Source organism: Callorhinus ursinus, unplaced genomic scaffold, assembly GCF_003265705.2.
Source record: "Callorhinus ursinus isolate GAN/ISIS: 27379988/994484 unplaced genomic scaffold, GSC_fseal_2.0 scaffold3, whole genome shotgun sequence".
NCBI classification, from domain to species: domain Eukaryota; kingdom Metazoa; phylum Chordata; class Mammalia; order Carnivora; family Otariidae; genus Callorhinus; species Callorhinus ursinus.
In genome coordinates this window covers 8,766,067-8,793,580 of record NW_027397065.1, presented here as the reverse complement: position 1 = coordinate 8,793,580, position 27,514 = coordinate 8,766,067, and the positions used below count along the sequence as shown (strand labels likewise).

Genomic DNA, 27,514 nt, shown 5'->3' with positions numbered 1-27,514 from the left:
AAATTAAATTTGACCTTGATCCTTAATATTTGCTGGGTTACATCATATACTGACATAGGTAGGTACTTCTGGTATTTATTAGAATAAAGTGATTCTGAGAATTCCAATAGTCTTGTTTATGTAGCATTCTACTAAATAGCAGGTGTTTTTAAAGCAAGGCTCCAATATAAATACAGTCGATTCTCATTATTCAGGGTAGCTTTGTTCTAGAAAGTTGCCATGAACACTGAATTAGTGAACAGTGAAGCATTGCTTCTAAGGAAAATACAAAGTTAGGTTCCTGCAAGCCTTTGGTCACAGTGTTTTTGTCAACTGATCAATATATTACTTTATTTACGTATTTTTCTGTTTAAAGACAACTTATTCAATAATGTCATGGCCGCCCACACTATAATTCATGCCACCTTGATATATAACACAGAACACACATCACAGCCTTCCTGCACTTGGGACCAGCACTTGAGGACTATGCTTGGGGGCCGTTTTAAACAGTGAAATAAAAAAAAAAAAGGCACAAAAATGAGAAAAACATGGCACTAAATAGACCACGAAAAGGGCATTTTACACTATGAGAACTAAAATAAGAAGGCATAGTGTCACCTTGTTTGACGGCAGTTAGAAATGTGCCCTTCAGATAACTCAATTTTTCACTGCTCTGGGCATACCCCTGTCTGCAAATGACTGTGGAAGTGCCACAGGTATTGATTTTAGGATCATAAATATATTGTAGGAGTAGGCAAATTCGTAAATGTGGAATCCATGAGTAGTAAGAACTGACTGTATTTCAAGAATAAAACATTAATAATAATAATATAGCTACCACTCATTAAGGGCTTATGTTGTGCCAAAGACACTTATTAACTTACTCAATTCTTAAAACAACCCAAATTTACAGCTACAGAAATTGGAATTTAGTGAGATCATTAATTTTCTCAAGATCACCGCACTCTAAATATCAAAGCGGAATTCAAGAATTCAAGATTTAATTTAAAACCAGGCACCCCGCTGGCTTAGTAGGGAGAGCATGCAAACTCTTGATCTCAGAGTTGTGCGTTTGAGCCCTGCACTGGATGTAGAGATTACTTAAAAAATAAATAAAAAATTTATTTTTTTTAATTTTAAAAGATTTTATTTATTTATTTGTCAGAGAGAGAGACAGAGAGCAAGCAGGGGGAGCAGCAAGCAGAGGGAGAAGCAGACTCCCCGCTGAGCAAGAAGCCCAATGCGGGACTTGATCCCAGGACCCTGGGCTCATGACCTGAGCCAAAGGCAGACAACTGAGCCACCCAGGCATCCCTAAATAAAAATTTTAAAGATAATAATAAAACAAAGAAATAAATATTTTTTAAAAAAGATTTACTTTAAGACAACTTAAATATTCCAAGACATGAAATTATAAAAGAGAAAGAAAGAAAGAAAGAAAGAAAGAAAGAAAGAAAGAAAAAGAAAGAAAGAAAGAAAGAAAGAAAGAAAGAAAGAAAGAAAGAAAAAGATTCCAAAACATACAAAGATTTGTTTGGTCTTTCTTTTCACATTTAAAACCTTAATTCAAACATTATTAGTCTGAAGTTAATAGAAGGAATTTTTCTGATACCACTTTACATCAGTGGGAAAATCAAAGCACAAAGACACTGAATTACTAACCAGGTTCACAAATTCAATTTGAAAGAACAGGAATTTCAACATCCAGTGACATAGGCCATGCATAATGACTATCATCTCTGTATATACAAACAAATAGAACTTCTACTAATTAAGTGGCAGGGTACTTGGGTGGCTCAGTCAGTTGGGCACCTGACTCCTGATTTTGGCTCAGGTCATGATCTTGGGGTCCTGGAGTGGGCACCATACTCAGTAGGGAGTTTGCTTGAGGATTCCCTCTCCCTCTCCCTGTGCCCCTCTTGCTGCTCACATGTGGTCTCTCTCTCTTAAATAAATAAATATGATTTAAATTTGAATTTGCCAAACTATCCTAACATCTTATTAGAGTGGTAACACTTTTCTGAGGATATTTGAAGGATCATTATAATCATAGCAGAACATAAGCTTTATAATTTAGTACTTTTACTATATCAAAATATTAGATAACATATATTGTCAGTGAAATAGGAAATTAAAAGTTTCACTAATTCCTCTCTGTCACTCCCATAGCACTTTGCACCAACCTCCATTTTACCATATACTACGTGGAACCATAATTATATGCTCACATGTCCTACTGTCCCACCACAATAGGAGTGCCTCAATGGCTAGGACCCCATGGTACTCACTTTTGCATTGTCTAGTACAGTGCCTGACTCATAGGAGGTGCTCAGTGCAAGTTGAATGGATTTGTAAATGAATGGCTAGATAAATGGATTAATGACTGAATGAGGTTTGTCTACCATTTTATATATATATATATATATATATATAAAATGGTATATATATATATATATATATATGAGGTCTTGAAGAGTGAGAGTGGGTTGAATGTTTCTTATTTGTACTCTGTTTGTATATTTAACACATATCTCTTGAGCACTGCTCTGAGCCAGCCACTGCACTAGGCAGACGAGGTAACACAGTGCAAAAAATTTTTAAAAAGTACCTGTCATGGGGCACCTGTGTGGCTCAGTAGTTAAGCATCTGCCTTCGGCTCAGGTCATGATCCCAGGGTCCTGGGATTGAGCCCCGCATCAGGCTCCCTGCTCCGCGGGAAGCCTGCTTCTCCCTCTCCCTCTCCCCCTGCTTGTGTTCCCTCTCTCGCTGTGTCTCTCTCTGTCAAATAAATAAATAAAATCTTTAAAAAAAGAAAAGTACCTATCATGTGAAAATTAGTATTTTAATATCTTCAGTGGAGGAGAGGACACTAAATAAACACATAAATGACTTCAAACACTAAATAGTGTAATGGAGGAAAAAAAACCAACAAGGTCATGTGGGCAGTGTGACTGGGCTGGGGTGAGGGGGCTCCCTGAGTGGGTGACATTCGAACCAAGACCTGAATCGTGATAGAGAATCTGTCTTGCAAAAATCAGAAGGCTCATCGCCTCAGGCCAGAACTAACAGATCTCACTTAATGCTCACATTTCACGGCTAGTACTGGACACATGGCTTCAACTGACTACAAACGTGCTAGGTAAGTAGTAGAGTCTCCTTTATGCCCAAGAACAAAGGGAAGTCAGATCACAGTGAACCAGCAATGTCTACCCAGTGGCTCAAAGCAAAGGGAATGACTAAACAATGGCTTTACTGTCGGAAAAGACAATCAATATTGAGTATTTAGTATGGCTAAAGGAACATTGGTCTAAGCAGAGGGATCGGCAAGTGGTTGCACGTTAAAGGGACAGAAAAGGCTGGTGCATGGCTGGGACATGATGTCTGAAATGCAGTGCGGTAGGGCATGAGGAGCTACGGGGTAAAAAGCACAATGTGGGCCAAGCCAGGGAGTACGGATTTTACTCTAAATGCAGTGGGATGCTTTTATGAGGTTTTAAGAAGGGGAGACAGGTAATCTGATTAAAATTTTTAAAGTATCTCTTTGGCCGTTGTGTGCAGAATAGATTTTTTTTTAAGATTTTATTTATTTATTTGAGAGAGAGAGAGAGAATGAGAGATAGAGAGCACGAGAGGGAAGAGGGTCAGAGGGAGAAGCAGACTCCCCGCCGAGCAGGGAGCCTGATGCGGGACTCGATCCTGGGACTCCAGAATCATGACCTGAGCCGAAGGCAGTCGCTTAACCAACTCAGCCACCCAGGCGCCCCTGCTTTAAGGGAGAGAAGCATAAAGGTGGGAAGACAGTCAGGGGGTTCTGCACAAGGCTAGATGACAGAGGCTGGTCACTAGGCCTAGGGGAGGGCATCAAAGAGGATGAAAGATAGCTAATGTGGAACAGATAGAACTTTGTGGTGAACTGGATGTGAGCGCTGAGATATAGATAGTGCTCATTCACAGATGGAGCTGGCCCCTTGCTTTTCTTCCCATTCTTATTTTCAACCATAAAGATGCCAGAATATATGCAATACTATGCTCTTCATGGCAAAAGTTTTATGAATTATATGAAATAAAGTAGATGAGACATGATGAGGCAGTAGCAAACAATTTTAAGCTTGAAAGTGAAATAGTTTGCTAGTCCTGGCCAAGCCAACTGTTATCTTTAAAAAATACAGCATATTCTTGAGTTGGGGTTTAAAAATATACCTTATGATTCAGGGTACACAACTGCAGAGCATGAGTTGGTACTGAAAGTTTTCTAGAAATTAGTTTATGATCGCCTGATGTAGTCCAAGTATTAGAGTAGCAATTAAATTTTACAAATCTCTGCATTCATTGTCAATGCCAATTACATGCTACAAATGCAATTTCCTCGTTCACTACAATCACCGGTGGCTTTGTAATTACATTTTAAGAGCAACGTTCTTAACCTTATTTTTAGAAATGTTAACCACAGTCTTCTATCCTTTTACATTTTGTACAGAAACATCGAGGTTATTTTTACATAACATATTTTAAATGTTCAAAGCTTTTAGTGAATGGAGATGTTGGCAAAAATGAAATGTAAGCATTGGCATTTGAGATATAACGAGGTTTGCGTTTGTGTTACGTTCTAGGCAAGAATGAGGTGCAACAGAACTGGCTATTTGGCCTATGAGCCACAAATACATGAGCCTAGACTGAAGTAGAGCTACTGAAATATCTATTTTGTTGTACAATGTGACTGGACATGTTTAATGCACAAAAGCAGCTGAGTCACGTCTTCCATGAGGTCGAGCACCAGGGCGAAGCAGCTGTATGGTGTGATCACAAGGCTCACAATAAGTGGCAGCTTGTGATATTTCATCTATTTTTCCATATTTTATTTTATTTTTTTAAAGATTTTATTTATTTATTCATGAGAGACAGAGAGAGAGAGAGAGGCAGAGGGAGAAGCAGGCTCCCAAGGAGCAGGGAGCCCAATGCGGGATTCGATCCCAGGACCCTGGGATCACGACCTGAGCCGAAGGCAGACACTTAACCATCTGAGCCACCCAGGTGCCCTATTTTTCCATACTTTAAACAAGAATTCCTCCAGTTCTAGATCTTTCTGTATACATTTTCCTGATGCATATGATGCACAATTTGCAGAAACCACTCCAGGAACATAGAGATGGTCCCAGACTGATCCAGAGACCCACTAACCTGTCTTGCTCTTTGCTTGTGAGACCTGGCTGATTCCTCAAGTGAGCAGGAATCATTCCAGTAAAGGGACATGTTACTGCCCTAGCTGCCTCGCTGGTACTGGTGAGCCTAGGCTGCTTTCAGTAACACTGCCAGTGGAAGAAAAAAAATTTTTTTGGCAGGGGGGGCGGGGGATATAGTGAGGATCTAAAGGGATTTACCAAGATAAAAGATACAGTGGCTAGAGAAATGGAATGCCAACAATGAAGAGGAAAAGAAAATTAGGGAAAGGGGACATTCCAAGTTCGGAGGATTTTGTCTTGGTTCTTTTGAGAAATGATTTTGCAGCTTTGAGGGGGGCGGGATTTTATATCTTGCTCTTTTTTAGATTTGGAATGTGTCTCTCTGTGAGGTAAGGACTTACTGTAAATGCATACATCGACTTCTCCTCTTTTTGCTAAGAAAATTGCCATTAAACATGCTGTTGCTGGTCCCTTATTTTGCGCCAAGTAAATGTTTAAATATTTTTAAAATAAACATGTTTCAGCTGACTGCTGGGTGAGATTCATTACAGCCAGGAGGAACTCAGTGGAACTGTTCAAGGAGATCTGGTTAATATCCCCATGATTTATGCCTGTGGTGGAAATTGCACTATTTACACGAAGGGCATGGTTTGGGGGGCAATGGCAAAGGCCCGACTTAAGTGGGAATTTGCACAGTCAATGCCCACTAATGAAAATAGCTACAGTTCAGTGCCTTTTCCAATAGCATAATTAGGCCCTTCAAATGACATGTTATTTTCACATTTTTACTCTTACACTGCAAACTTTTTCTTTCCATCCAATGTCTGCATTATTACTTTGTAAAAATAATTAAGCAACATAACACTAAGCTACTAGGTAACTTCTAAAATCGTATCTTGGTTTTTCTTTTGTAAGCTTTACCAATTGGGGAAAATCATATTTTCTTGATAGTTATATATATATTTTTTTTTTTTCAAATGGTCTGTGAGTTATCTGTATAGTGTCTGAGTGACATTGTAGAACCGCCATTTCTTGGTATTCTAAACACTTGAATGACTTCCATGTGGGTGGAGGAGAAAGGACAGACCAAAAATTACACTGAAAATACAGCGGTGCGAAGGTCCTTGTGGGTGTCCTCATCTAAGTGATGAGTGATCCAGTGGGAAATCTCTGACACTGGGTTTGCTAGGTTTCTACTTGTTCTTTGTTCTTGCTCTCCAAGTTCAAAAGTTCTCTAATTTGTTTGGGAAGCAGAACATCCTGGAAGTCAAAGTACTCTTCATGTCACATGATAAAACACAGATATATTTATTCCAGTCCAAAAAACTGATTTAGCACGAATAGACTTATGTATCTGTATCTAGATACAGATAACCAAATAGATATATGAATATTTATGTGTTGATTTTATGTACTTTTCAAGAATATTCAGTGTTGGTGTTGTAAGTCACACTCCCTGGATCTTTTATTTATAAATAAAACAAAGCTGCTTCCTGGTTTCCAGTTAGGGCTGTTTCCATCTCTTCCTGTTAGTATTTGTTTGCTACTTGTTTGCTCACTTCTGTTCTAGCAGATAAAATGCAAATGCTGATGTTTTAAGAGAAAGTCATGAGAGAAAAATCCAAAATTTCAAAGATTCCATCTACTTATTTGGGGTTTTTCTGAGAGCTGAGAAAATTCCATTATTTGATTTTAGCAGTGAAGACACTGGTCCAGCTCAGAGTCCAGCAAAAATAGATCGGAGCATAGCTTGAGAACTGTTCTCCTAATTTGATGTTGAAAACCCACTACAATATCTAACTGCTGCTCAGAAGATGGAGGGTATTATCACAGGCCATGGTTAACTGGAAGGCAGCTTCCTTTTTCAAAAAATCTTTGTGAGCTCTAATTATGTACCAGGCACTGATTGAAGCCCTTTGCTCGTATTTTTAATCTTCAAAACTCTAAGAAGCAGATAATATCATTTATTCATTTATTAATACTTTTATACCAGGCACTATACTATGCCCTGGGGATAGAACATGAACAAAACAAAGTCCCTGCTCTTGTACCAAGGTAGATTTTTTTTTTTTTTTAAGATTTTATTTATTTATTCGTCAGAGAGAGAGAGCACAAGCTGGAGAGTGGCAGGCAGAGTGAGAAGCAGGCTCCCTGCTGACAGGGGTACAATTCTATGTTTAAATCTCTGCTCACACTTTTACAAGTTCTGTGACCTTGGGCAGATTACATAACTTCTGTGCCTCAGCCTTTTTATCTGTAAAGTGCAGATGATAACAGTTCCTACTTTAGGAGGTTGATATGAAGTGATACGATATGAAACTAATGACTTATTAGTTGTAAAGCTCTTACAACAGTGCCTGGCAGATAGTAAGCATGATGTCATGCATGTTCATTGTCAAGATCATTGTCGTTGCAAAGTGCTTCTTCTGTGTCAGTCACTTTTTAAAACATGCAACACATACATGTAATGGTAATAAATGATATGAAGAAAAACTAGGTAAGAGAAAGAGAGAAAGACTAAAAACATTTTTTTACAGGTGGTTGGAAGAAGCCTCATGGTGACAGTGACATTTGAACAGATACCTGACAGAAGTGAGAGACTAGATCATGGGGACCATGGAGGGAAGGAGTGGTCTGGGTGCAGGGAACTGCATGCACAAAGGACAGAGGTGGGAGTGTGTATCATGCGTTCAAAGAACAGCAAGGAAGGAGCGCCTGGGTGGCTCAGTCGGTTAAGCATCTGCCTTCAGCTCAGGTCAAGATCTCAGGGTCCTGGGATCGAGCCCCGCATTGGGCTCCCTGCTCAGCAGGGAGTCTGCTTCCACCACCCCACCCCCCCGCCCCACCTTATCCACCTTCCACCCTGCTCTTTCTCTCTCTCAAATAAATAAATAAGGAAAATCTTTAAAAAAAAAAAAAAAACTAGCAAAGAAGCCAACAAAAGGGAGAAAAAAAGAGTGTGATGAGAGATGAGGACAGAAAGAGCAAGGATCATATTGTCACCAGCAAGACCCTCTACAGGCAGGTCTTACTATCAGTTTTATTTCTTAGAAACTAATGAATTTCTGGAACAGGAAAAGAAACAAACTCCACCTGGCCTAGACAAATTAGAGCTTGACCACCAGGGCGATGCTTGAGAAGCTGAGCCATAAAGTGCCCGACAGTTGCCTCAACTTCATTATAATGTTAAGATCCCTGCCCTGGGAGAGGCGTGAGCTTGATTTACATAACATACAGTGTGTGCATAGGCAGGTTGTCTAGGTGCACCTGTGCAAACCTCTGCCCGCCTTTTACATGCAATGACAAAACTTTCCCTCTGAATATTTATCACAAACCCCAAATAAAAGGAACCCCTTTATCCCTGCTCAGGGAACCACGGCTTTGGAAATTACTCCCCATGATCTCCTTATTTGCTGTAAATAAAGTTGCCTTTGTGTAACAGCTCCATCTGGTGTAGTCCATATCTGCGGCTAAAAAGCAAGCTCACATTAGCTTCGTCCCAGTATCAGGAACAGCCTTGTATGAGACCTTTCTGTTTTAATCAGAACTTGACTCTGAATCAAGCTACAAGCCTCGGAACAGACCCCCCAATAACTTGTACCCATCTTCCTGACCAGGTTTTTAATAACGGTGAAATAAAGCAAGACATTTTTATCTGTTTTTCCCTTTCTCCCTCTCTCATGAATCCCGAGCAGTAGAAAAGTATCAGGAATAGAGCATTCTCTCAAAACACATGTAATGAATGAATAAAGGAAGAAATTCTGTTCTAAAGTAAAGACGGAAGCCAACACACCAGCTTTATTATCTGTTGAGGCAGTTGTTAGATGCTGCTCTGGGTTCTTCAGCCCAGTGGACTAGCTAATGTTGAACCCCAGGAGCAGGCAGACAGAAGCAGTGATCAGTGCATCTATTGGCAGGGCCAAGGCAGCCTGAGGAAGACGGACATGACGGCAGAACAGGAGAGAGCGCCTGCGTTCTGTCGGCTGTCACTCCCAGGGGGTGAAGGGACGCACCTGGTATTCTGTCCCACACTTACCAACCGGAGAAGTCAATCCATCTTCCCAGGAGCAGAGTATCTAGAGACAGAGAGAAGCTCGGAATGTATTTAGGAATCACTCCCTCCATACGGAAACCAAGAGGAGAAAAAGTCTAGCCCACTAATGAATGAGACAGGCATACATTCCAGGATCTGGAGGGGGTAGGACATTCTCTGATTTACATTTTTAAAGGATTCCTTTGATTTGCCCCTCCAGATCCGCTCTTTACCCTCCTCTGGCTCAGTGCTCCGAGTGAACAGGACTGGACAGAAAGGAGGGCATCAAAGAGCTCACGTGGGGTGAGGTCTGGACATCCCCCTTTCTGGACTCTGGTAACTACTTCTCTACTCTGAGACAGCACATCATTCCTTTTTGATTTCCCTCAAGCCTGTCCTTACCTTTGCAACTTGCTCCTTTATTAAACTCTTCCAATTACCTACTTTGTGTACGCCCTCTGTTTCCTGCCTTGCTTCTGTTATAGAAATACTGTTGCCCTGGCCGTTCTGGGGGAAAGGTCTTATGGGGTACAGGGTTGGAGTGAGAGGAGGAGGAAAGTTTAAAAGCAGACCAGGAAGGAGTCGGCTCTCTTCACAGGTAGATGGTGGTACTGTGCGCCCTGGTGCCGACAACAGAGGTAGTGAGAGGTGGCTGGAGTCAGGATTCAATGTGAAGGTAGAGCCAACAGGACTTGCTGATGCACTGGGTTTGGGCTCTAAGAGAAAAAAGTGTCAGAAAAGACTTCTTATTTTACAACTGCGGAGCAAAATGGTGCTGTTTAGAGGCCTGACAGAGAGAGAACTGGCTGCGATGTTTTCAGAGGTGGGAGGATATGCTCCAAGAATTTGCAAGATTGCATTAGCAAGTTTTTTCCTATTGGTATTTTCATCTCAAAACTGTGAATGCGAGAGCCTGTCCTGTGGCCTTCTGTGGCTTCTCCAATGATCTCTAGCCCATTGCAGATTTTTCTGCCATAGGGTATGAATTTTTACCCACTTTAATGAAAAAAGCAAACCTGTATATGCGCCATGCAGCCTTTTTAAGAAAAAGAGGGAAAGGAAATATTTTAAACCAAATTGCCAGTGGTTGTTGCAATTGCAAAACTCTTGATAACTACTGGCCCACAGAATAAAAAAACCCTAAGTTTCTGAGCACTGAATCTTCTCACAGGACCCACTGGTCATGCAAATTTCTGACTACTAGTGTCTTCTATGCTGAGCAAATATGTACAGTGTACTCAGCAATATCTTAATACATAGGTGCATGTGCATGCTTATGTGTGCGTGTGATGAAACCAAACCGAAAGGATAGGAACCAAATTGCTAGAACTTGAGGTAACATTTTATTTTCTCTTTGTACTTGTCCACATTCAGAGTTTTCTAAAATAATCAAGTATTAGTTTAAGAAACATTTTCTATCTTGATATTGAATCTTTATACCGGGCATTACCTGACCATCTGTCTAAACAGTTAACTCCACCCTACTTTCACACACAAATGCGTTCACACACTGCTTTACTCTTCTTCACAGCATATATCCCAGTCTGAAATGATATTAACGATATTATCTGCTTGTTGTTCAATTCCATCAAAAAATTTAAGCTGAGAAGGTCTTCGCCTACCTCGTTCACTCTTTCAGTACCCAGATCAGTGCATGGCACTTAGGGCAATGATCAATAAATGTTCGTTAATTAACAGACAGACACACACACATATGTTTATTTTAAAGGTGTTTGCAGCAGAGATTGTCATGGTGATTCTAAAAAAACAATCTGCACCACTTGTAGGAGTATAAATTGATACAAATTTTCTGAGGAAAATTTTACCACACATTAAAAAAAAAGAAACCTAAGAAAAATCATGACCTTGATTCAGAAACTCGACTTGTAGGGCTTAACAGGAGATTCAGACAAATATTTATTTACAAAAGTGTCTTTGGAGCATTTGCATAACAGTGAGAAAAATAAGGAAGCTTAAATATATCATGAAAAAACCATAAAATAATAAATCATTATAGCAATTAAACTGGTGTAGAAAGAGGTACATCAACTATTACTCAATTGTGAAAATAGGTAACAAAGTAACATATTCGAAATTCCTTAGAGGTGGAAAAGCTTGGGGAACTCTCGAGTATTAATTGTGGTTATTTCTGGGTTGGGAGACTGTAGATGTTGCAGAGTTTCTTCTGTGTGCTTATCTATACATTTTGAAACATCTATAATAAACTTATGAAATGTTTTATTTCATTTTTCAATAATGTTAAAAATCATAAGCAATCCAAAATGGATTTCCTAAGGACTCATAACTACAGCATAGCTCAAAGTGGAAAAAGTAAAATTTTTAAGTGAATTAGAATCACAGATATTTCTGAATATTTCCTCTCTTTGTTACCCATTTATCTCAAGTAGAACAACATTTCTCTGGGCTCAAAAGGGGACTTCAAGAGTTACCACCGTCTGCCAACAGAAATTACTTATTGTGAATAATAATTAGGTTGACAATGAAAACGCTGGGGGGTAAATACAAAGCCACAATTCTCCATTATTCTTGAGTACAATCTACAGAGGATGGAAGCAAGTGGTGAGGTCCTCTTTCAAATTCAAATTGAATGAATAGTAGTAAGCACCACTACCTGTCCTGGGCCAACTGAACTAAGTTCTGAGGAAACAGAATGTGTGACCACGTCACTCACCAGGAACTGTATGTACTGATGCAGCTGAGAGAATTCTCACTGGACAAGCTGTCTGGAGTGCGGGCGTAAGGTGGCATTAAAGGTAAAGAGTGGCGGTGTGGACGGTGTGGGTTACTTCCTTCATCTGAGCAGTGGGTTGCAAAAATGGGATCTGAAGTTTGATATCGGTCCCGCAGACATGTAAACACTTAGAGTGCTTAAGAATAAAAGTTTAAAATCTTACTTTGTTCTTTTTAGGCAGAACACTTTGCAGCTGGTCCAATTCACAATTTCATTCACGGGCTCCTGCAATTTTTGATCCGTGTATCTGAGGTATCCATGGATCCCTACTTGAAAGGTGATCAGCATTTGTCAAACAAAAAATCCAGAGAACACTGCTAGTTCATGAGCAATATACCGTTAAATTTTAATAATGGTAACTTCCCGAAATTCTCAGGAAATAGGCCCTAGATAGGATTTCCTCCTAGGCCTCTTTCTTAGAGCTTTGTCCTGTTGCCCTATATCTGCCGGGGATGAAAACAAAGAAACAAAAAGTAGCAAGCCCGTGTTAAGGGAAAACAAGAAACAAAGCACAGTTAGAGTCAATGGTGCCAGGAGAGCAGGTGTAGATCAGTTTCTGCAGGACTTCAGCTGCCAGAATATCAAAATTTGACTTTATCCTGACGACAATCAGAAGTCCTTGATGGAGAGATAGAATAAAAATTTAAAAGCAGCCTCTAAATTTCAGAAACGCAATCCACTGATAAGAGTCCATTTTAAAGAGGAATCTCCAGGCTTGGGCATGAGATCATGCCTGTCAAACCATTTCTGTCTCCAGATTAGTGATGGGTGACTTGGCACCCTGGCTGATGAGCTGGCAAGACAGGAGCTATCGTGGGTCATATCAGAGACCGCCACAGACACCCGGGGCAATATGATTTGTCACTGAAAAGGAGGAGACAGCCTGAGAGCGCCCCATCCTCTGGCTGCTGAGTCATCTTACTCCGGTAGTTATTTAAACAGAAGCCTCCAGCACACACGCGATCAACACTCTACTCAGACAATGGCCAGACCTCCAGAAGTCATGTCTAGCTTGGACTGCCCACAAGTGCAATTTTCAAAAAACGGTTTCTGTCTTCTTTTCTCCATATTCTCACACTGGGGTTCTGACTTCTGGCTCTTTTCCTCAAAACTGGCCTATCCAGCCAGTCCTCCTATGAGACCTCAGCCCCAGAGGCCATCAACTCCTGTTGAAGTTCTCCCGTGGTCCTTCCGATTGGACTTTCTTGTATTTCTTTTACGTCAACAAACACTGGTTGAGCATCTGTTATGGGTTAGGGACTGTGCTACCGGTAAGGGTTGGTTCAAAAACAAATAAGACACATTGCTTGCCTTTTAGAAGCTCCCAGTCCAGGGGAAGAGACAGTCAGGAAACCAGGAAACCTGGCAACCACCATATACAAAGTGATGACTCTAAGGCAGGTGAGTACAAAATGATCTTTCGGACCTTAATTCTGGGGGTGGGGTGGTACCACCCCTCTTCTCTAAAAGCCATCACCCTCTCCGTATGGCTCTGTGGGAGGAATTGAAGGGATGTGGACGGATGGATGTTTTAGAAGGGCGTTTCAAATCCACCGTGTATTCGCATTTCCACCTGTCTACCAGCCTGTTTGACCCGGGCCCGGCAGCTGCTCTGTCTGGCTGTGAGTGCTGCCCATGGTTCTTTTTCCTGCCCATTCTCTAGGTGCTCTCTTCCATGTGTCAGATGAGGACTCCCTTCACATTTGGCTGTCATCTATCAGCCACAACTGTCCTGTCCAGAAGAGCTGGCTTTGGCTTTAAAGCCTGCTTCCTGGCTGGGCTACTCTACTGTTCCATTAAGGATACCATTTGATATGATATACGCTGCAGGTGCTGTTGATGAAAGTGCTGAAGGAGCTGGATGGGACTGACGTCTTTGGGGAAGGGTAAGATTCAGCGTGCGCATGCAGCTGTTCTGTCCAAACGCTCTTCTGACCTCCCAGTGGAAAGGTATTGTAAATAAAGAGAAAGGGCACTAGCTTATTTTAAACGCCAAATATGAGCTAGGAGCTGTTCTCGGCACTAGGTAAAAGCTTTATTTAGTTCTCACAGTAATATTGTTCTTATGCTAGAGTCCCATTTTATAGACGAAGGAAATTATGGCTCGGAGAGGTTAAGAGACTTACCTAAGGTCACAGAGCTGTGCAATTTTTTGTTGAGTTTGCATCTGAACATAGATCTATGTGATTTTGAATGCTGTATTCTTCAAACCACTGGAATAGTTCACAGAAGCAGCTGCAGAATACTAACATGGCAATAACGTTTCCTTTCTTTTTTTTAAAGATTTTATTTTATTTATTTATTTTAGAGAGACAGAGAGCGTGTGGGTGCACACGAGCTGAGTAGAGGAAGCAGGAGATAGAGAGAATCCCAAACAGACTCTGCACAGAATGCAGAGTGCAGAGCCCAATGCAGGGCTTGATCTCACGAACCTGAGATCATGACCTGAGTCGGAACCAAGTGGGTTGCTTAACCAACGGTGCCACCCAGGAGCCCCCATGGCAGTAAGATTTTTGATTTCAGTCTGATTATCAGCCTTCCAAGAGTGATATAAATACAGGACATACAGCATGAGTTTCTGAATCTTTGTCTTGAGACACGCAGCCAATCAGAAGGAACTGGGGTAGAAGGAAGCAACAAAGATATAATAAAACCAAGTTTATCGTTTGAAAGTATGGATAAAAATGTTTACATTCCCAAAACTATAAATATTGAAAAATTAAAGACACACTGAGAAAATATTTCTGTTTTTATGACTTGTTGATATCCAGGGGGTTTTTCCTTAAGCCTCCAAACAATTTACAGCATTGCCAGCAGCATTCAGTACATTCAGAACAGGATCATTTCACCCACAGCTGAACGAGGGCCATGCTTGGGACAGCACCAGGGGGGCCTTTCAGCAGACAGGCCAGGGAGGAAGCCAGGGTCAGTGAGGGAAGAGCAGAGCAGAGCCATTTAAAGCAACACAGTTTATGTAAGTGTGATCTAATTGCTTCCACTGGAAATGGGTCAGATTCCAGTTGAGAGAACCAGGGGCCTTGATGACCCCAGTGAAATCAGATTGTGGCTTTTCTTTCAATCTCCTCGGAGAATATGGTCCTCTGGTGAAAGACTGATGCTTGAATTCATTTCCATCTGCTGTGTTTCCCAGTCTCTTCTTGCCTCCTCGTAGTTGATTTGCATTTTTTTTCTTTTCTGGTGAAACACGTTAAACTAAACAGGATATGTCATATGACAGACTGTGATAAATTTACTATTGGGAATAGGGAAAAAGTATGGGATAAAGAAATAGGTCTTTTTTGTCTCTCACGACCATGATTCAGTTCTGACTCAAAAGGAAGTGTGCCACCTACTGAATCATGGAAACCACTTCCTGTAGCTGTTTGGTTTATTCTGGAGGGGCATTAGGCCAAGTCCTGCCCTGCCCTGACCCCGACTGGCTCTTCAGAGCCAAAGCGTTCACAACTTGAGGTGGTTTGGCCTCGTACTCTGAGAACATTACATATTAAATTACAAGTGTTTCGTTTCCTAGCAAAGAGTCTTAAGCAACATGAAAACGAACATGTGTTATTTGCAAACGGAGTGTCTCATTACTCAACCTGAACATCCGTACTTTTTCATAAGGTATATATCCCAGATAACCATTCTCAGGATCGGAATTCACGCTGCTTCTGTTTTTCCTGAGGGCAGTTTGGGCAGTCTGTAGGGTGGCATTAACCAGATGAGGTTTCAGGTGTACCCTTTCATTAGTGAAGCAATACTAGCCTTTTATTCATTCATGCAACGTATTTTTTGAGCACATGCTTACTGCCACGTCCTGTGCAAGGTGGGGCTAGAGGATACAGTGGCAAATGAGACATACAGCTCCTGACCTCATGATGCTTATGATCCACACTGAATGGAAATTAGGTTCTCCTCTCCAGAGGAAAAGATTGTGTTTGCACACAATTAAAAGGAATATCAACTAAAGGAAAACTTGTTTCCTCTTTGCCCACAGGATATTTCTGACACCAGATGCTTGGGTTTCTCCACACCAAGGAATCCTCCAATTCTCAGCAGCCACTATCCTGTAATTTAACTAAATTCTGACAGTAATTGGCCAGAATTAGCACATGCCCTCAGTTTAAGGGCTCAGTCCCACAAGATTGCACTTCAGACGTCGATCCTAAGACCCAGGTTGTCATCTGCACTTCTGATCAATGGGATATAAATTGAGCTTTTCCACCATCTCTTCTTTGGGTTTGATAATTAGCCAGAAGGGCTCAAAGAATTCAGAAAAATACTTCATTGACATTTATCGGTTTATTATAAAGGCTAGAACTCAGGAACAGCCAGAGGGAAGAGATACTTAAGGTAAGGTGTGGGTGGAGGGGGGTGTGCAGCTCCCATCCCCATCCCTGGATGTGCCACCCTCCCAGCACCTGGATGTGTTCACTGATGTGGAAGCTCTTAGAACTCCATAACTTAGGGGTTTTATGGAGATTCGATTGACATGATTGATTAAATCCTTGGCCATTGGTGATTAAGTCATTCTCCAGCCCCTCTCCTCCCTGAAGGTCAAAGGGTGGGACTGAAATCACCTGATTGGGTCCTCTGGCAACCAACTTTCGCCTTCCAAGAGTCATCTCATTACCATAAACCCAAGTATGGTTGAAAGGGGCTTGTTATGAATAACAAAAGATGCTCCTGACCCCGGTATTACTCAAGGAACTCCAAGGGTCTTCTGTGCCAGGAACCATGGAGGAAGACCAAAATATATATTTCTTATTATACCACAATCATGCAGCCCCAGCCTCTAGCATTGGGCCTTGCAGAAAGGAACCCCTCAATACTTGTTTGAGTAGATACGTGAAAGAAAGAACAAAAGACAAAAAGACAAAGAAGAAAGGAAAGAAGGGAGGAGATAGGAAAGGGAGGGAGGAAAAGAAGTCACCTCACAATCATTTCTTACTGCATTTGCAAGGGAAGACGAAAATATCCAGCTATTTGTTTTCTTTCGTAGTGTCAATTCCAAATGGACTAAAGGTTTGTGGCCCTAGGTGCAGCTGGAGTCTCTAGTGCTTCAGGATACATATGAGCTCTTCATCAGGGAAGTTAAAGAAACAAGGAGGCCCATTCTGATGCCAGGTCAACATTAGAAGTCTTGAACACCCTCTCTGAGAGTAAAAGCCTCTTTATTGTCCACTACAGAATAGGCCAGAATCCTTAATGATAGGTAATGTTTTATTTCCCTGGTGGTCTCTGCCCAAAAGATATGTCAAAGAATGGCTACAAATCTGTGTAACACTGAGCAAGTAATTTACCCACCTCATAGAACAGTAGTGAGAATTCAATCAGACAAGGGGGACCTGGGTCTTGATGACAGCTCAGGTGTTGATCTCAGGGTTGTGAGTTCTAGCCCCACGTTGGACTCCACGATGGACGTGGAGCCTACTTAAAAGAAAAAAAAAAAACAAAACAGAATTCGGTGAGACAATGTCTAGAATGGTCCTTGGCACACAGGAGGCTCCTTGTAAATAGAAGCTTTCAGTGCTAACTTCTCTTAATCTCATTACCATTACTATTTAGACTACTGTTACTTAGGTTATATCCCGTAAGGCCAGCAGTGTTTCCAGGATCTGACCAGTGGCTTTATGTTTAATAATGGAATTCTACAGTTCGGTGTCACAGCCTCTCTAAACCCATGCTGTCCTTTTGACAATCTTAAACATTTTATATTGACCTCCAGTTGAAACTCCCTGTCAAGAAGAGATTGTCTAGGGGTGCCTGGGTGGCTCAGTTGTTAAGCGTCTGCCTTCGGCTCGGGTCATGATCCCAGGGTCCTGGGATCGAGCCCCGCATCGGGCTCCCTGCTCCGCAGGAAGCCTGCTTCTCCTTCTCCCACTCCCCCTGCTTGTGTTCCCCCTCTTGCTGTGTGTCTCTCTGTCAAATAAATAAATAAAATCTTTAAAAAAAAAAAAGGAAGAGATTGTCTAGATTACTTACTTATGTCTAATTTATGAGAGCAATATTTTTCCCCAAATATAAGTTATATAATGTAGAATGTTTTAAAAAATCATATCTAATCCAAATATAACTAGTGTTATAAGATAAACAGAGGCATATTACAAATTCTAAGAGTTTATTTGAGCAACAATTGCACCAAATTGGGCAGCGCCAGACCAGAAGTGGTCAGGAGTGCTCCACCAACAGGAGCTAAGAGAAAGACTTCTAGAAACGAGGCGAGGCGGAAGCAAAGCAAGAGAACTATTTGATTGTCAATAGCTTAAGTGCTTGCCTTGTTTGGGGAAAGCCTAACTGACTGTGACTGGTTGTCCTTTGTTTCAATTTTTAACCTTGAGGAATTAGAGGCTTAGGTTTGGGTTTGCTTATGTAGGCTGCTAAGGCATTAGAACCACCTCAGTCTAATGGCCTCCATTCTTTAATTTGACCCTAGGTATTTTTGCCCCTGACCTAAGGCTATTCTCCAGACATTTGACTTACAAGAGGAAGAAGCAAAAAAAAAAAAAGAGAAAAAGAGGAAGAGAAATAGGAAGAGACACAAAGAAGGGAAAAATCCCCAACAGAAATACTGAAGAGAGATGGAGTTTTATTGAAGTTTCCTTAAGTACTGCTGAGGTGTTTGTACGGTACCCCACACCACAAAGATAAGCAATATGTTGTTCAAACCTTGACCAGTTTCCCTCATTGTTTCCCTTCATTTAGAAACCCAACATCTCCCTTCACAATAGCTTCTTCTTTACTCAGATGACACTTTTCTTCTCTGTTTCCTCCATATTATCCCAGAGTCTGCTCCCTGTTTAACCTCCTCTGAGCTTCCCTAGTTCCTTCCCCTATCATATCATTTGGCTCAACAAAGAATGGGAAGTTAGACCCTAACTGAAGTTTTCAAAATGAAGGCATTATAAAAAGCTCTTTAGCCAAGAATCATGATAACAATTACAGCAAACAAATAAATTAGCTCACAAGTCTCAAGCCCAGCAATATCTTAAACCCTCATCTCTACATACAGTTTTGTTCCCATTTTTGGTCTGTTCATTGATACATCCCAAGTGGTTGTAACAGTACCTGGCAAAGATATTTATTGAATAAATAAATTAGCTTAAGAATTAACATTCCAAATAAAACAAAATGCCATTAGATTATCCTTTCTGCTTTTTCCTCTTAAATATTCTGTGTGAAACCAATAGTCACACATGCATCCATATGAAAGAATACAATTTTGTCATTAATTTTTTTATTATGTCACTTAAGGTCAAATGTCACAAAAAATTATACTGAACTCTTGACCAATCTATCTATTTTTTCCATTGGAATATTGGCCCAACTAAGAAATAACATCAAGGAAAAATTATTTGTTGGCAGAAAAATATCCTCTCTAAATTCTTGTGTGTTTTGTTTTGATTTTTCCTTAGTGACTAGAGGTCAGTTTCAATCCACTGAAGCACAGATTCCAAATTTTCAATCTGGTTTTCTTGAGTACTGACAGAGTGCCAAGAATGAGGCAATGACACAAAATCACTACCAAGACACACACACACACACACACACACACACACAGTCTAGGGCACGTTCTGGTGACTTGCAAGCTTCTTCCCCTCTAAAATGTATTCTCAAATTCTTATGAATTTTTTTTTTAATCTAATACACTGGTCAGGGTATTCCAGATCCTAAGAGATATAACAGAATCATCTACTGACCAAAGATTATGTGTCCTCTACTTATCCTTCCTTGTTTCTTTTTTTATTTTTAAAGATTTTATTTATTTGAGAGAGAGAGAGGGAGAGTGAGAGAGAGATCACGAGCAGAGGAGAAGTGTAGAGGGAGAAGCGGGCTCCCCGCTGAGCAGGGAGCCTGACGCGGGACTCTATCCCAGGACCCTGGGATCATGACCCGAGCTGAAGGCAGCCGCTTAACCGGCTGAGCCACCCAGGCACCCACCTTGTTTCCTTTTAAAATTTGAATTTTAGGGGCGCCTGAGTGGATCAGTCGGTTGGGTGTCTGCCTTCAGCTCAGGTCATGATCCTGGGGGGTCCTGGCATCGAGCCCTGCATCGGGCTCCCTGCTCAGTGGGGAACATGCTTCTCCCTCTCCCTCTGCTGCTCTCTCTCTCTCAAATAAATGAATAAAATCTTTTTTAAAAATGTGAATTTTAATATGCTTAGGGATGGGTCAATGACTATAAATGTAATTACTGAAAAAGCAATAATTTTGTGTTAGCCTAGTAATAACAGAAACTACATGTTATTTGACAGCCTTAAAGGAATCACATGTTTGATGTAGTACAGGGACAGTGCCCTAAAAGGGTGGCATGCTGGACTGCCAAGAGAACAAACGTCCACTACAAGTAATATGAGCACCAGGTTTGGATGCAATCCATCTCTGTATGCGACTGGCTGCAGTTCACTCCATCTGAGCCCGTTTTTTTCAGCTATGACTAGAGATATCAACACCTATCTCCTTATTTCATGAATCTCTTTACTAAAATTAACCATAATCTGTTGTTCTGTGATTCTATAAGTCTCAGAATAATCTTTCCCTGTTATAGCTAACTTCTCTATCATGGTCAGAGATATTCACCTGGTTATTTTGGCTTCTCTAATCCTGCTGGAGAAAACACCTCCAAGGGAGCTTTTGGTCAGGAGCTGACAATGGCATTTAAGGTCACTTGTCTTTTGATAAAGAAGGAGAATTTGAAAGGAGACCAATAATATATATATACATATATATATATATATATATATTTTTTTTTTTTTACTTAGATCTAGTAACTTCCCTGATAAGGATATGTAATTCATACTTGTTACATCCTAATTAATGCCAACCCCTTTTTATGCATTATGTCATTTAATTCTCACAGGAATCCTTTGAGATAGGTTATCAGCTAGGGTGTTTGACTGTAAGTTACAGGGGAAAAAAAATCTCTAACTGACTAAAACGATACAGGCACTTGTTGGCTCACCTAACTGGTAGTCTAGGGAGAGAGCAGCTTCAGGATTGGCTGATGAATCTAGGGGCCTCATACTGTCACCAGGTTTCTAGGTCCTACTGCTGTCCTTATATCCAGCGCTGGTTTCCTCCTAACACCAGTTTTCCTTTGTAGCATGGTCATCAGTAGAAAACCTGCTTCTTTACAGAGATCTAGCAAAGGTGAGAGACTACTCCACCAACACTGAAAAAAGTGAAACAACTGCCTTCTCCTTAGGATCCACCTTTAGTCTGATGCTTCTCTCTTCAATAGTAGCTATTGGGGGTAGAGGTGGGGGGAGGAGAAATACTATGGTATGATTAACTCATCTCGTGATCCAGAGGATTATGATTATCTTGACTGATTTGGATGAATTATAATTTACTCCTGGTGCTGGGGCAATTCTCTGCACCACAATGACTACTACATAGTGAAAAAAGAATAGATCAAATTTGGGAGAGCCAACTGTAATGTGTACTACAGGTAAATATTGCTAATTCCCAATTTACAGATGAGAAAACTGACACACAGGGGAAAAGGTTAAGTTAATTTGCTCACGATGATAACTGAACCTGGATGGCTTAGTTCCATTCTAATAGCAATTATCTCCTGCATGAATTTCTTTCTTTTTTTTTTTTTAAGATTTTATTTTTAAGTAATCTCTACACCCAACCTGGGGCTCAAATTCACAGCCCTGAGATCAAGAGTCATATGCTCCACCAACTGAGCCAGTCAGGTGCCCCTCCTGCATGCATTTCGTAAAGCTTATGATGTACACAAGGAATTCCAAGATAAAGAGAAGGTGTGTAAAGGAAAGACCACAGTGCTAGGCATCAAGGGATGAGGTTCCAGTCTTGTCGCTCCCACTTACTAGCTGTGTGACTTCTGTGAAAATGAGAATAATAAAACCTACTTACTGGAATAGTAGCAAATACTCAAACAGGAACCCTGCAGAAGAGTGGCATCATTTGGGAACTTGCTTGAAATGGAAATTCTTCACCTCACCCCAGACTCATTCAGAAGAGGGGGGCAGCAATAAATTTAATAAGCATTCCAACTATTTCTGATGCTTGCTAAAATCTGAGAACCGCTGGCCTCACACATCGCCTGGTACACAAACTTAGGTTTGTTCTTATGTTCTAAAGACAATGAGCATGTTGACTTCTATCTCCAAGAGCTCACAAGCTAGGGAAACAAAAAGTTCCATATTAAATTCTTTAATACAGGACCATACTGAGTGATAAATTATCAAATACAAGCTGAATGTGCTTTGAAAGCTTATTAAGGGGTTGAATTTATTTCTAACAAGGCGAATCTCAGAAGGCTTTATAGATAAAAATAGGGGTAAAATAGCTATAAGCTGTAAAGTAACACAGATAATCAAACTTCCAGGGGTTACTGCAAAGTTGTACCTAGAAAGTTAACTTAATATATATCAGTACAGGGGCGCCTGGGTGCCTCAGTTGGTTAAGCATTGGACTCTTGATCTCAGCTCAGGTCTTGATCTCAGGATCATGAGTTCAAATCCCAAGTTAAAAAATAATAATAATTATATACATTATATATGTGTGTATATACAAATTAACAGATTAGATAACTCATATTATATGTGAATAAAAACCCATCGAAGTCAGAAGAGGAAAATTTTAGTCCTGATAATTACATTTACCAGCTGTCCCTCAATGTCCTATTTCATAAAAAAAGAGGTTGGTTTGGAACCCTGGTTCTTAATCAAGGGAAAATAAGGTAGGCCCAAGGCATGTGTAGACTTAAAGCTTCCACAGGGGAGTGTGGGCACAGCCTGGTTAAAAAGCACTGTACTAAATTATCTAATCTCTGGAGATTATCAAATGTAAAGTTAAAGCATTAAGGAAGTATGTAAACATTTAAAATCTGTAAGCCAACCTCTGCTTTTTCTTTCTTTTTTCTTTTTCTTTGCTTAACATCTCTGAAAGTGCTCCAATACCTGAACACCCAATTAATCAAAGGGAAACATCTGTAATATGTAGCAACTAAAATATCACCTTCACTGTGTGGATCACAAAGTCCTTGGCAATGACTTCCATACCAGACTAGTGAGTGTTGTTGTTCTCATTTTCCAGATGGATAAACAGAGGATAAAGGCCTTGTTCAGTGTCACACATTTCTGTCACCAACTGAGAGACAATGGATGTCAGTCTTCTCTTTCCTTCAACGATAAAAGCTTTCAAGCTCTTACAGTCAACAAGAACTTTTGGAAAGATTACACTGGCTGAAAGGCATATACATGGATGACATCGACAAATAGGAGGAAATTAACTTGAAGCTGAGTGTCTAACTTATTCACTGACTCTCAGTGGTAGAGACAAAAGAAAAGTAAAGTTTTAGCAAAGAAGGGTCTGAAAAGAAAATAAATATAGCTAATTATCGAGTACTGTTTTTATACAGTAAAATAAGTGAAAATTACTCTTCTTTAGGTGGTAATTCCTATCTCTTAACTTGAGTCATCCATTCATTCAATAAATACTTATTATTGCCTTTTATGTGCCAAGTCCTCATTTCTGTACTGGAAATGTAACAATGAGCAGAGCAGATAATAATAGTAATAACAATAGCTATTGTAGCAGGGACCAATAATATATTAATAAATAATAACTGTTGAATAAAATGTCAAAACCCAGTGTGCACTAGCATTCTCTTTGGGGCTGTACCCACTGACTATAACACAGCTAATCTACTTTGAAATTCTCCAGCTTTCAGGCTCTCTATCAAAAAAGCTATTGTTGAACCTGCCTCTTATGGATGCATCCACCATGACCATGGACTTACCACTCACTGGCCTGGGAAAGGCAACCAGAATTGAGAGCATTATGATTCCTTCACTGTGATTTTTAAATTACTAGAACCAGTTCTTCTAACTCTACTTCTTGGTTTCCTAAGACTCAAATACTGAAAGAGATCACAAAATAAATGCCATCTTAGGGGCACCTTGGTGGCTCAGTCGGTTAAGTGTCTTCCGTCATGATCTCAGGGTCCTGGGATTGAGCCCCTCATCAGGCTCCCTGCTTGGTGGGGAGTCTGCTTCTCCCTCTCCCTCCGCCCCTCCCCCTGGCTTGTGCACTCTCTGTCTCAAAATGAATAAATAAATAAATAAATAAATAAATAAACAAACAAATTCGAACTCTCAAATTACTTGGCTTTAAAAAAATGCCATCTTCATACTGTTTTAACACAAAACAAGTGTTCCTTTCAGTTTTGCTTGCAATGAAATAAAACAAGCATATCTGAGATGAATTTTCAGTGGTCAATTCATTGCATATATGATCTGTAAGAGTAAATGCTTTGGGGGGGGCTCTAAAAAACATCTCTTCGTCTTTTTAAATGTCAGTGTACTCACAGTGATGGTGCTCTCAGTTGTTAGGAAATTTTTTGAGACAAGTGGGAGGGGAGTGTGGGGGGGGAAGGGGTAGAGTGATGCAATATTTCTGAGTGTCATGTGATTTCACAATTTGTTTTTCAATCTGTTTGGTTGGACTTCCAAAAAGAAACTCTCATATATCAACAAGCATATAAACTGAAGCTTCAAACACTAAAAACAAAACCACAGAGTTTCAAATATACAGCATGTATATATTCCTATTATTTGATGGGATGCTCCTGAGAAATGTGAATTTTTCTCTGACAGATTTACTAACTTGCTTCATCTGAACACAAGAACCATAAACAATACCTAATGAGAAAACTTTCTGTGTTCTCCAAGGTCAAAGTTGGAAGAAGTGTAGGGAATTCAGTTTTCCTTACTCGACAGTATTCATCATTCTTGTACTCAGTATGCTCATGAAAAATGCAAGCCTCTTATAGTTAGCACAAAGACGCAGCAAACTTTCAGGGATAAAATATAAACTGATGAAACTGGGAGGATGTAAAAATATAGCTATTAACCTCTTACAGTCCCAGATTTAAAGTTGAAACTCTATGCCCTTCATTGTGAAGAAAAAGTCAGTCAATGTAACTGTAAACAAGAAAACCAATCCTTGTTTTCCTGTTCCACTACTTTGAGCACCTGTGAGAACTTTTGCTGTTACTTAGCCATTAACCTACGCAGGCCTTCCAAGTTTCTGTGTGTTGTGTTTTTCAGTGTTTTTCCACTTTCTGTTGAGCGTTTCTGGTACAGTATAGATTGCTCAGTGATAATAGGTACATGAGGAGGAAAAAACAAAATTCAAGTTCCAAAATGGGATTAAGAATAGCAGCAATAAAACATAATTGTCTGGAAAGGACAGTCTTGGAGGCAGGTGGGTCAAATAAAATACACACTTGGTTTGGATCTGGAAATGTTTCACATTTGTCTCTATTAAGCATTTATTTGGCAAATAATAAGCCAGTTAACTTTTCCGTGATTCTTGATTTTTTAAAAAGGTTAAAAACAAATGAAGACATAAGTTTGTTTACTTGTTTATTTATTTTTGTAATCTCTACACCCAACATGGGACTTATACCCATGAGCAGCACGCTCATCCGACTGAGCCAGCCCGGTGCCCCGACATGAGTTTATTTTTTAAAGGAAATTTGACAATTAAATATAAAGTGGCATGACTAGATTATATGGCAATAAAATGTAAATTGTTTTGTTGCCAGATCCAGAAGCCTGAGACAATCTTCACTGTCATAACTGTAGAGTGTCTCACTATGTATTCTTCCAATATTCCCAGATTTTTTTCTCACCTTTACTATACCACATTTTATTCACGGGTACCACAAACATGTTTATTTCATTCAAGTCCTAGTCAACTTTTCCATATAGATTAAGAATTATTCTCCCATAGAGCTGTGGCCTTCTCAGAGCATCTTAAGTCCTATGCATTTAACACTCCTGTGTAGAAAAAGAACACACCACACTAGAATTCTGATGATGATATGATGAATCACATGTCAGCAGCAAGTTATTATATAAAGTTCGAAGCTTGTCAGAGCAGAAATGGTACTAAAAATAAAATCCCCCCACCCAAAAAACTCTTCTAAGTCCCAGGGCCATCATTTTTAAATAAATCTTGCATGTATTTCTTCCATATCTTGCCAGTGTAAGAGTATTAATATTTACAAAGTGTGCAATTCATTACCAGGTAGTAACTCAAGCAAAGGAAGAAATCTGGCTGGATCAGTGATTTGTCAGCAAGACCTGAATCACGGGAGGTTGGTCTCTGGTGTATCCTCCTGGTCCAAAAAGTAGGAGGTGGTGGTCCACCGAGCCAGGAATTGCCTGGCAGGAGCAACACCCTGGCTGTTGTGCAGGGTAGGTTGCATTTTTTGGCTTTTGCTCCTGAACCAAAAGTTCAAGTGTGAAAACCGGGACTGAAGCCTCTTCTCGGCTGGAACCAAGACACCCCCAGTTCAGCCAGAAGTTAGTTTGAGGGTGTAGTAGCCCAGCATTCCAGGAGTGGCACACGGCAGCAGGAGGGGTGCCAGGGCTAGGCCCCAGCTGCAGAGCAGGGCTGGCCGCACATCCTTCACTTCATGAACATCCTGGACGCCTGGGCAGAGACACTGTTGGGACAGAATCAAGATGTGACTTCCGTGCCGAGTCTATTATCTCCACTGGGATAGGCATGGATTTGAGAAGAGTCAGACTGTGGCCTGCGGATTGCAGACCTCCTTCTCCACAGTGCACTGGATCCTTTCTCCTTTATGCGTTGTTTCATCTTTCTTATGAGTAAAGAGCTCACGTTTCTCCCTTGCTCCGTTTGCATAACCAAACGCTTCTCCAGCAGTGGTTTCCAAAGCTGACTGCATCAGAAGGAAGAAGCACCTTCAGATGGGTGCTTCTGACAGAACCTGTCCCCTCAGAAGGCTAGCTTTGAGGTTTACCTCCATGCAAATCACATTTTTAAAATTACAATGTAGACGATACTTAAGGGGAAAAAAACCCCAGGACAGGACAGAGTTGCATAAATTTAAGGTAGAAGTCCACCTCATCACCCTCTGCTAACCCCACTCTCTGAAGGTAATTTCTGTTAACAGTTCGATGTGCTTTGGTGGTCCTTTCTCTAAACACATGCAAACATATATGTATGTAAGTGTTTCCAAGAGTTTGTGCTTTTTGGGTTTTGTTTTGTTTTTACAAAAATGGTCTCTCGATATTCTCTTTATTCATTAAAAATGTGTGTGCACATGGCAGTCGGAGGGGCTGTAAATGAAACATGCCTTTCTCTTCTCCCTCCCAGCCTCACTCAATGAGCTGACTCTGTGTGATCTTATGACGGGAGAGAGCTTTCTGCTGTGGCATCCAGGACCTGGCCCATGCTGCAGAGGCGTTGGCCACTGACACACACAACATCTGGTTTTCAGATAGAAGTCATGCAGCCAAGACTCAGGTACTTGTGTTTCAGAGCCTAACACAGTCCAGGATCAGACTGATTTTAACCAGCTAGGAGGAAATATGTGAATGAGTTTGTGATACGTGATTTAGCTGAAAATGTCAGTGATTTGAATGCAACGAAATTGGTATGAAACTTGCCAGTGGCTAAAATTTTGTGGTTCGCTTCTGCACTGCTTTTAGCACAAAAAACAATTATGATATATGTGCAAAATGGCAGCCTGACCAGTTGTGCATGCACGTGCGT

At 40.6% G+C, this 27,514-nt stretch overlaps 2 long non-coding RNA genes across 5 annotated transcripts in view; one reads left to right on the top strand and one right to left on the bottom strand.

Moving 5' to 3' along the window:
* Positions 1–27,514, bottom strand: part of LOC112819928 (uncharacterized) — a 69,938-nt gene that overhangs the window by 31,671 nt on the left and 10,753 nt on the right. For 2 of the 4 annotated variants that reach the window (XR_012376804.1, XR_012376803.1), the window contains exons 2-3: positions 17,255–17,377; positions 9,176–9,238 (exon numbers count right to left, since the gene is read on the bottom strand). This is a non-coding gene — a long non-coding RNA (uncharacterized lncRNA). Of the gene's footprint in view, positions 1–9,175; positions 9,239–14,428; positions 14,566–17,254; positions 17,378–27,514 lie in introns of those variants that run through there. The other 2 variants (XR_012376805.1, XR_003206997.2) reach the window with 2 other exon arrangements.
* On the top strand, positions 20,000–23,437 carry LOC141371680 (uncharacterized). Its single transcript, XR_012376802.1, has 2 exons — positions 20,000–21,717; positions 23,018–23,437. It is a non-coding gene; the product is annotated as an uncharacterized lncRNA (long non-coding RNA).